The sequence below is a fragment of the Cupressus sempervirens genome, chromosome 5, assembly GCF_028749045.1.
Source record: "Cupressus sempervirens isolate cs-2001-9-10 chromosome 5, ASM2874904v1, whole genome shotgun sequence".
Taxonomy (NCBI): Eukaryota; Viridiplantae; Streptophyta; class Pinopsida; order Cupressales; family Cupressaceae; genus Cupressus; species Cupressus sempervirens.
Genome location: NC_143122.1, coordinates 796,272,284 through 796,280,463, shown reverse-complemented (window position 1 = coordinate 796,280,463; position 8,180 = coordinate 796,272,284).

Here is an 8,180-nt window from a genome sequence, read left to right as displayed (position 1 = left end):
TTTTGAGCAAAGTAACTAAGGTAAGAACTCCAAACCCACCTATCATAATTATGGAAATTTGGCACATACTGCTAATGTTTTTAGGAGCACGACTGCAAAACAAAATTTTAGCTAGAATAATATGGGTCACTAACAAAAGTGCAACAAGCAAGGTCATCATACACATGAATGTAGAACCAAGACCATGAACACTCAAAGATTTGAAGGATATTTTTGTAACTATTAGAAGTATTGACATAGAGCTTTTGAGTGCAAATACAAATCCAAGTGCTCATCAACCAAGTAGACAAAGGTAAAACACAATGGAAACTCTTATAACTAGGACTACAATAATAGGCATATTTGTTGTTACTGTCTAGAGTATGGAAATGTTCTTGAGAATTGTATTAGAACACATTTTTGAAGTGATTATAGTAGATGGTTGAGTTAAATGACATGTTTTAGTTGTTTGAAGATTGGTTACATAAGTAGACATTGTTCAACAAGGTCAAAGGCACCAAGTAGTGAATTCAAAAAAGGCAAAGGAAAAGGTAGATGTTGAAGATGTCAAAAATCAAATGAACAAGACATGGAAGAAAAGAGAAGATTATATTAGAACAAATGCAAATGAGGTCACTTAATCCAAAGGATCAAGTGATCACATCATCTTCAACTAGGCAATCAAGAGGTATGTTGGGACTAATGTTTTCAAAGGTTCACTATACATCAGTTCCAATGAGTTAGTTTTGAAAAGAGTGTATATGCATGAGTAAAGATGAAATTGTTGATTATAATTTGGAAGAAATCTTTAGGATCTATTATTTTAATGTTACTATTGAGCATGAAAAGTTTCACAATACTAGCCAAGCTAAATGCTAGTTGATGCCAAGCTATCATACACGATAGTGTAGCCTAAGCTCATAATGGTTTCTAAGAATATAGAAAATCACATGGATTCTGAGTGAGCTAGAAATTCTGTTGAAGTCAAAATTAGAGCTATGTAAGCACTTAGCATTAAATGTAGTATTTCAAGGGTGATTTGATCAATTTCTATTTGTTTGACATCATTTGAATTCAAAGAAGAGCATGAAGAGAAACTATTTTGAACATTTTCAAATTGATTGAATAGCTATTCGACACCATCTAAGTAGGATTAAAAAGATATTTATCATGTGTTGAGCTACGCAATTTAAATTTTTGCAAACACTAGTTTTATGAAATGGTGTCTAGATCTTTAGTAACTAAGGTAGTCAAGGGAAAGGAAGTTTTGAATGTGCAATTGATAAGAAATGAGATTAAACAACCAAATTTTAGAGTTATTCAAGAAATTGTTTATAAACAAGATCCATCCAGTGTGTTGTCAATGATACCACCACGAGTCTTCATGATTCAAGATGTTAGATGCTGCTATACATGCAAGGTTGGTCAAATAGGAGACATGGATATTAGGGAAACGTATGAAAATTATGTGAAAATGGAGTGTTGAAGGAGGAATGCAAAAATTTTGAGAAGAAAGGGTTAACCTATGCCCTAGATTTCCCCAATGTCTTCAAGACATAATGGATTAAGATAGTTCTGAGCATAATACATGACAATTCTATATAGTTAGAGGACAGACTAGTGAAAATCACCAAGAAGATTGTGCATAGAGTTATAGGGTTTCCAACCCTAGATCGGCCTAAGACAATTAGAAGTGAAGCAAAAGAGGTAATTGAGAAGAATATAGGAGTTGTATGGAATAAACAAGGGATGATAATTGATACAATCATAGATCCCTTAATTTCTATTGTGGTAAGGATTATAGCACATAAGTTCTATAAATCTAGTAGATTAAATAGTTTACCATGTATTGTAGTTGACATGGGGTACAAGATAGTAAAGAAGGATCATACATATGATATTTCCAAGTTATAGTTACGAGAATTGACTAAAAATTTAGGAGACATAAGGAAGACCAAAAGTGCACAATGAAAATTTGGATCTATTCTTGTATGTATATTCTTTTATGTACAAAAACATTTCCTACTTTTGGTAAATTTGCATGAAAGGTAAATAGATCTATTGTAGTGCAAATAGGTGAATTCATTGAGAAACTAGGTGATAATTTTGAGTCAATTCTGACTAGCTACTTTGAAGACTTCAAGTAGTCAATGAAGAAAAGACTGAGGATACAATTTTTCACTATTGGAGAAGCATTTTGATGATGTTTTCTTCCTAGTTGATAGTGATTTTCCATATGTCCAGGCAACAATTCGTAGAGTCATGGTTAAGACTATTGGGATATGAAATAAATGTTGATGAAGCCTCTACAAAAATTACAACATTACTTGTAGAAGAAATGGACAAGGAGGCTACAATTTTTTGGAACTATGATGTGGCTAAGTCAAAAATCATAATGGACTTGAAGATAGGCTCATTCATTAGGAAAAAAGAACAATATGGTGAAGAAATTGAAAGAGAAATTTGGTGAAGGTGTAGAAGAAGAAGAAGATGATGATGAAGAAGAAGAAGATGAAGACATGCCTGCCCAAGCACCACTTTGCATCACTCAGGGTCAAGAAGAAGACTAAAAAGAAGAGGAAGTAGAAATTGTACAAGGTGCCAAGGGAGAAGAAGTGAATGAAGCACCTACAACTAATAAAAAGAAGAAAAGAAAAGGTAAAGCTCTAGTAGTGAGTAAACCAAAGAAGGTTGTAGAACCTACTCAACCTAAGCCTACAATACCTACAAAAAGGGCTAATACAAGAGTCATTGCATACAAGACTGAGGAAGTAGGCTAGCCAAAGGATAAAATAGCTATTCAAGTTAGCAAGGGTGAAGAGTCTCAGAAGAGACTAAGGAGAAAATATGTTGCACCAATTAAATCTGATGAAGAGAAAATTGAATGTAATGACAACAACCAATTTGAACGGGAAAGTCACAATTTTTCTTTAGATTTAGATAATCTATGTGAGAATGTTAGAAATAATGTTGATTTATCTGGATTCTCTCACATTGAGTTTGACAATCCTGTGAAGATTGAAAAGAGTTAATTTAAAGAGGCAGTATATGCCATGATGGAAACTTTCAAAAAGGCTCCTCTTGAATTTGTGAACTCCATACCCAAAATTTTCACTAGTATATTTTGGCAAATATGTGATTATGTGACTAAAACTTTTAGTCACACCACTAAAATATTTATCCAAGTGACTAAAAGTGATCAAATTCTATTATTTCTTTGTAATTTATAATTATAGGTGACTAAATAAGTGACTTATTTGATCATCTGGTAAAATCACATGGTTAAGTGACTAAGTAAGTGACCAAATAGACTACTAAAAAATTGTTAGTCACTAATATTTAGTTCGCTAAATAAAAAACTACTAAATAATTAGTCACTAATAACTAGTCACCAAAACTATTAAATAAATACTTACAATAGAGTTAAGTGATTATTTGTTATCAAGGTTCTTAAATTTTTTCTCTTTGAAGATAAATTGTGTAAGAAAATCTTTTCTTATCTATCTGGGGCTTGTTTTTCCATTCTCATTAATGGTACCCTAGTTGATTTTTTAGTGCTATGCAAGGAGACCCACTATCTCATTTTTTATTTATCATAATGGAAGATGGTCTTAGTCAATGTATACCTTACAAATAGCAACTAGGACCATGAAATAAATGTTGATAAAAATAAGATATACAACTTATACATCAAATAGCAAAATTTAAACACACATTATTTATTTTTTTAAAACTCAATTTTTTTTAAAAATAATAATATAATCTATATAAGAATTAAAAATAACATTAAAATACAATGCCATTTAGTTAAATTTTAAGGCAAGCACACTTTCTAAAAGAATTTAAAAGTTTAAATAATAAAATAAGACAATAAAATGGTAATATAATGTGAAGCAAACTTAATGCAAAAATTAAAATATGTATTTTGTGAAGAAAACTTAATGCAAAAAATAAAAGATGTACTATGATATTTTGTAGGAAATATATCCCCAAAATTTTTTTCCATTTTTTGTTACATTGAGAACAAGAAAATGAAACACCATAGGGCTTCACCATTTTTACTACAATTCACCTAGCACAAATATTGACTTTAGGGATCTGGAATTTTTAATCAATGATATGGATGCTAGTGTTAAGAAAATGGAGAGGTATATTGCTTCCATGTCTAATCTTAATGAGGAATTGGAGGCTCTCATGGTGTAGAGGAAAGTTAATAATAGTGATGGTAATTTGAGTGGAAATAATGATAATTTTAGTGGGAGTGTTGGTGGTAGAAGATGCCATGCACTACAACAAAAGATTTTATGGAAGAAGCAGGGGATAAAGCCCTTGTGGGATGTTTCACTATGAAACCAAAGTTATGATAAAGTTTTCGGGCTTCTTGCAAGAATGTTATGTATAATTTATGGTAGATTTTTTTGTGTGAAACATATGGGGATTTAAATGTCTTTCATTGATAATAAATAGGGCCAAATATGCAACATTTTCCATGCCCTAAGAGGGACAGACTCCTTCAGGATCTAGAATATTTTCCTAGATCCCTTAGATTTCAACAATAAAATTTAGACTTATAAAACTAATTATTGTTGATGCTCGATAAATAAACATAAATTCTTGAAACTTGGTAATCAATTATCCTTTAGATGTTATTAGTAATTACTTAATCTTAATTTACATCCATGAGACAAAAGAAATGAACACATAAGACACCAGAATTTAACATGGAAACCCAATATGGAAAACACCATCAATATAACTAGTTACTATTTTTCACTCTTCCAAAGTGAGCCTTGTTAGGAGCCAACCTGGTTAAAGGTTAAAAAACACACTATTAAGTGTGACCTTGTTGGACGATTTAATCACCTTATTAGGAGTGGCCTTGTAAGAGGTCTTAAAAAAATTCAACAGAATTGCCTCCTTGTTATAGGATTTACAACTAGCTATTAAACCAACTCTGTTAAGAGATTTTAGATCACTGCTACAATGGTTAGAGAGTAACAATGAAATGACCTGATTATGATGCACCTAAATTACTGAAACTGGATCTCTATTTTGGTTATACTTGATCCTTCCTGAAGAATGTCAGTTTATTGTTCCACAAGGATTCCTGCTTATCCTTCAAGTCACTTCCTCTCTTTTCTCTTTCAATTCAATCAATACTTTCATACTTTGAAATCAAAAATTGACCTTCTACTTATATCATCTAGATTTTTGTGAGGCCTCGCCCCGGCCCATCATAGCATAGTGACACATTACTATTATTTTGATATTCACGACTCGAGATGTCGAGACATTATCTGATGCTCAGAACATCCTATACTATTTCATGTTGTGTGATGCTACTTTCAGATTTATTTGATGTTTGTCATTTAATGTTTCATGTATATGTATGTTGATGAAATTAGTAAATGTAGGATTGAGACTTTGATTTAAGAGATTTTAAATGGTTAAGAATTAAGTAGGATGAAGAAACCCTTATTGATGTATGTTTCAATTTATGTGGATTTCTGATAAGTATACAAATTTGTACATGTGATTTTTACTGGACTACTGATGTGTGCAATGAGTGTGTAGATATTTTAGCCGAGAAACCCTACAGAGGAACAGAACTGATCTCTGTGTGCTAATTTTTGGAAACCTTGTTGTTCGTAATTCACGTATTGTATTTTGAGATGTATGTATGTATCTTTCTTTGTTTAGTGAATGTTAGTGTTCGTAACTATGTTCTTTTAGTGTCGCTTGACACTCGTAAATTTTTTATGTTCTTCAGTGTGCTATTTAGGGTTAGTTGTATAACCTTTGGACCAAGTTGGTTCAGTTGGTGTCAGTTTGCTTTTGGGTTCTTAATCGAGGTTAGTCTTCCCTTAATCTAGATCAGTGCTTTATCTGCAATTTTAGAGTAGTTAGATGGTCCTATTTTATTTCTAGATTTTGTTTAGCACTAAACCTTTTTCCTAAGGCTTAAAACATGAAATTATTATACCCAAAGGGTATGAGTATGGGTTAGGGGTCTTTTCCAACCCCTAAGCCCCTTTTTTTGACTTTTGAGGTCACTCAAAAAGTCTCTTTTTGCCTTTGTGCAAAAATTGACCATGGTTATCTTGAGTTACCTCACCTCATCTCCACTTAGTGTTTAACCATAGTGAGAGTAGAGTTAAGAGTTTCTAGAATTGCAAGTGGGTGGGAGAAGTTATTGGTCCCCTTGGTGGTTGAGTTTGAAGCTTATTTAGAGGCCCTTCTTGGTCTAGTGGAGGTTGTTACCCAATCTCTACATTTAGAGAGGAGTTTTGAAGATTGAAGGAAGGAAGTAGAAACTCTACTCAAATTTGTTCATTTCCATTACCTCTTTGTGAAGGTAGGAAATTAGATCATCTCCCTTATTTAGTTTTCATGTTTGTTTCATGCTTATGCTACCTTTTTGTTGTTTCAATGTTTGTATGTTTGTGGGTATGTTGGGAAGATTTGAAAACCATGTTATTTTGGATGTTTTCCTTTCATGTTTATGTTTTCAATTTTGAGATTTTTCTTGCATGGGTGTTTTGGTATTACTCACCCTTGGAGAGGGCAGAAGTGACCAATTTTGGGAAAGGTCTGTTTAGTTGGACACCAACCAGTGTAGAGTCTCTTCTCAGGATGAAAAGAGGGAGAGAGGGTAGGGTTTTATGGGCCCCTACCTGTTAGCACAAACCTCGTATGAGTATGGCATGTTTAAATGGAAGAACGAAAGTTCTTGGTTAATAGCCCCGATTGGGCATCTGATTTGGTGTTGTGCTTGACTTCTCCTGTCGGAAGAATCCACCTTTCCCTAGTGTTGATTCATTGTGGATCTTATTGTGAAAACCTTGTATGAATATGCATGTTTGAATTGTTCTTGGTCATATTTTTGGTCACTTTGATCAGTGTAGTTCAGCAGAGAGTAGTACCTGTAGTTCAGCCAGTTCAGTAGATTCTAGTAGTGGAAGTAGAGGGACCCAGAGGAGGCGAACCCAGAGTGAAAGAGACGACTAGGAGTTCCCCATAGAGATAGTTAGAGGGTCAAGGTGAGCACAAGGAAGATTCAATACACTAGAGAGGACCCCCATTTGACAGACCTCCTAGAAATATAGGAGATGATATCAAGGAATTGATTCGACTTGGGCCACCATTATTTACTGGTTCCACTGAGGGAATAGTAGTAGAGGCATGGTTATAGAGCCTATAGTGGTGCTTTGGGTTACGCCCTTATGGGAGTAATCTAAAAGAATGCCTAGCAGTTCATTAGTTGAGAGGGGATGCCTCCAATTGGTGGCATCAAGAGGAGATCATAGGTGGAGTGAGGATGGACACCCTCACATGGGAATCTTTCCTAGAAATATTCTGAGAGAGGTACTTGTCAGAGCATTTCTGATAGAAATAGATAGAGGAGTTCCATTCTCTTTATCAGAGAGGCCTTACAATGGCTCAGTACGAGAGCAGGTTTCTCGAACTCCTTCCTTATGTGGAATACATGAAGGACAAGAAACTATGGGTCCATAGCTTTATCATGGGTTTGAATTTCTCTCTTCAGGGTCCAGTTTGGATGGCCTTCCCTACAACCTTTAGACAGGTAGTGGAGATAGCACTAGTTGCTAAGGATACTCGAGGTAGGTAGGAGTCACGGGATCGGTCTCAGAATCGAAACTCTTCCCAGCAGAAACCCCCTTGGAAAGGAAATCAGAACTATACAGCAAGGTCCTCTAAGGTCCAACAGTCTTAGCAGCCAAAAACCCAACAACGACAGCAGCAAAAACCTTCTTAGGGTTATCAGGGCTCTAAGCCCAAGCAGTGGCAGTTACAGGGTCCTAAGCAGGATCAGAAAGTACAGGCCCCATAGTCATAGTCAGTGAAGACTCAGCAATCTTCTAGGGGTGGATACAACAGATCTAGCAGGTTAGGAGGCCCACAACAGTCTGGGTCACAGGGTGCATGATCTTATACTCGCAGACCATGGTACACTTGTGGTGGCATGGGTCATATAGCTAGGGAGTGTCCACAAGGATAGGCATCCAGCGGTAAAAGTAGGGCTTTTTTAGAGCCGAAACTTGGTGACATGGGTAGATCCCATAGAGTTTTTGCAGTGATTCACAACCGCCGGGCTGAGCATTAGGCCACAGTTATCGAGGCTACAGGTATTATACAGGGCCATATGGTTGCAGTTTTATTTGATTTCGGAGCTACTGATT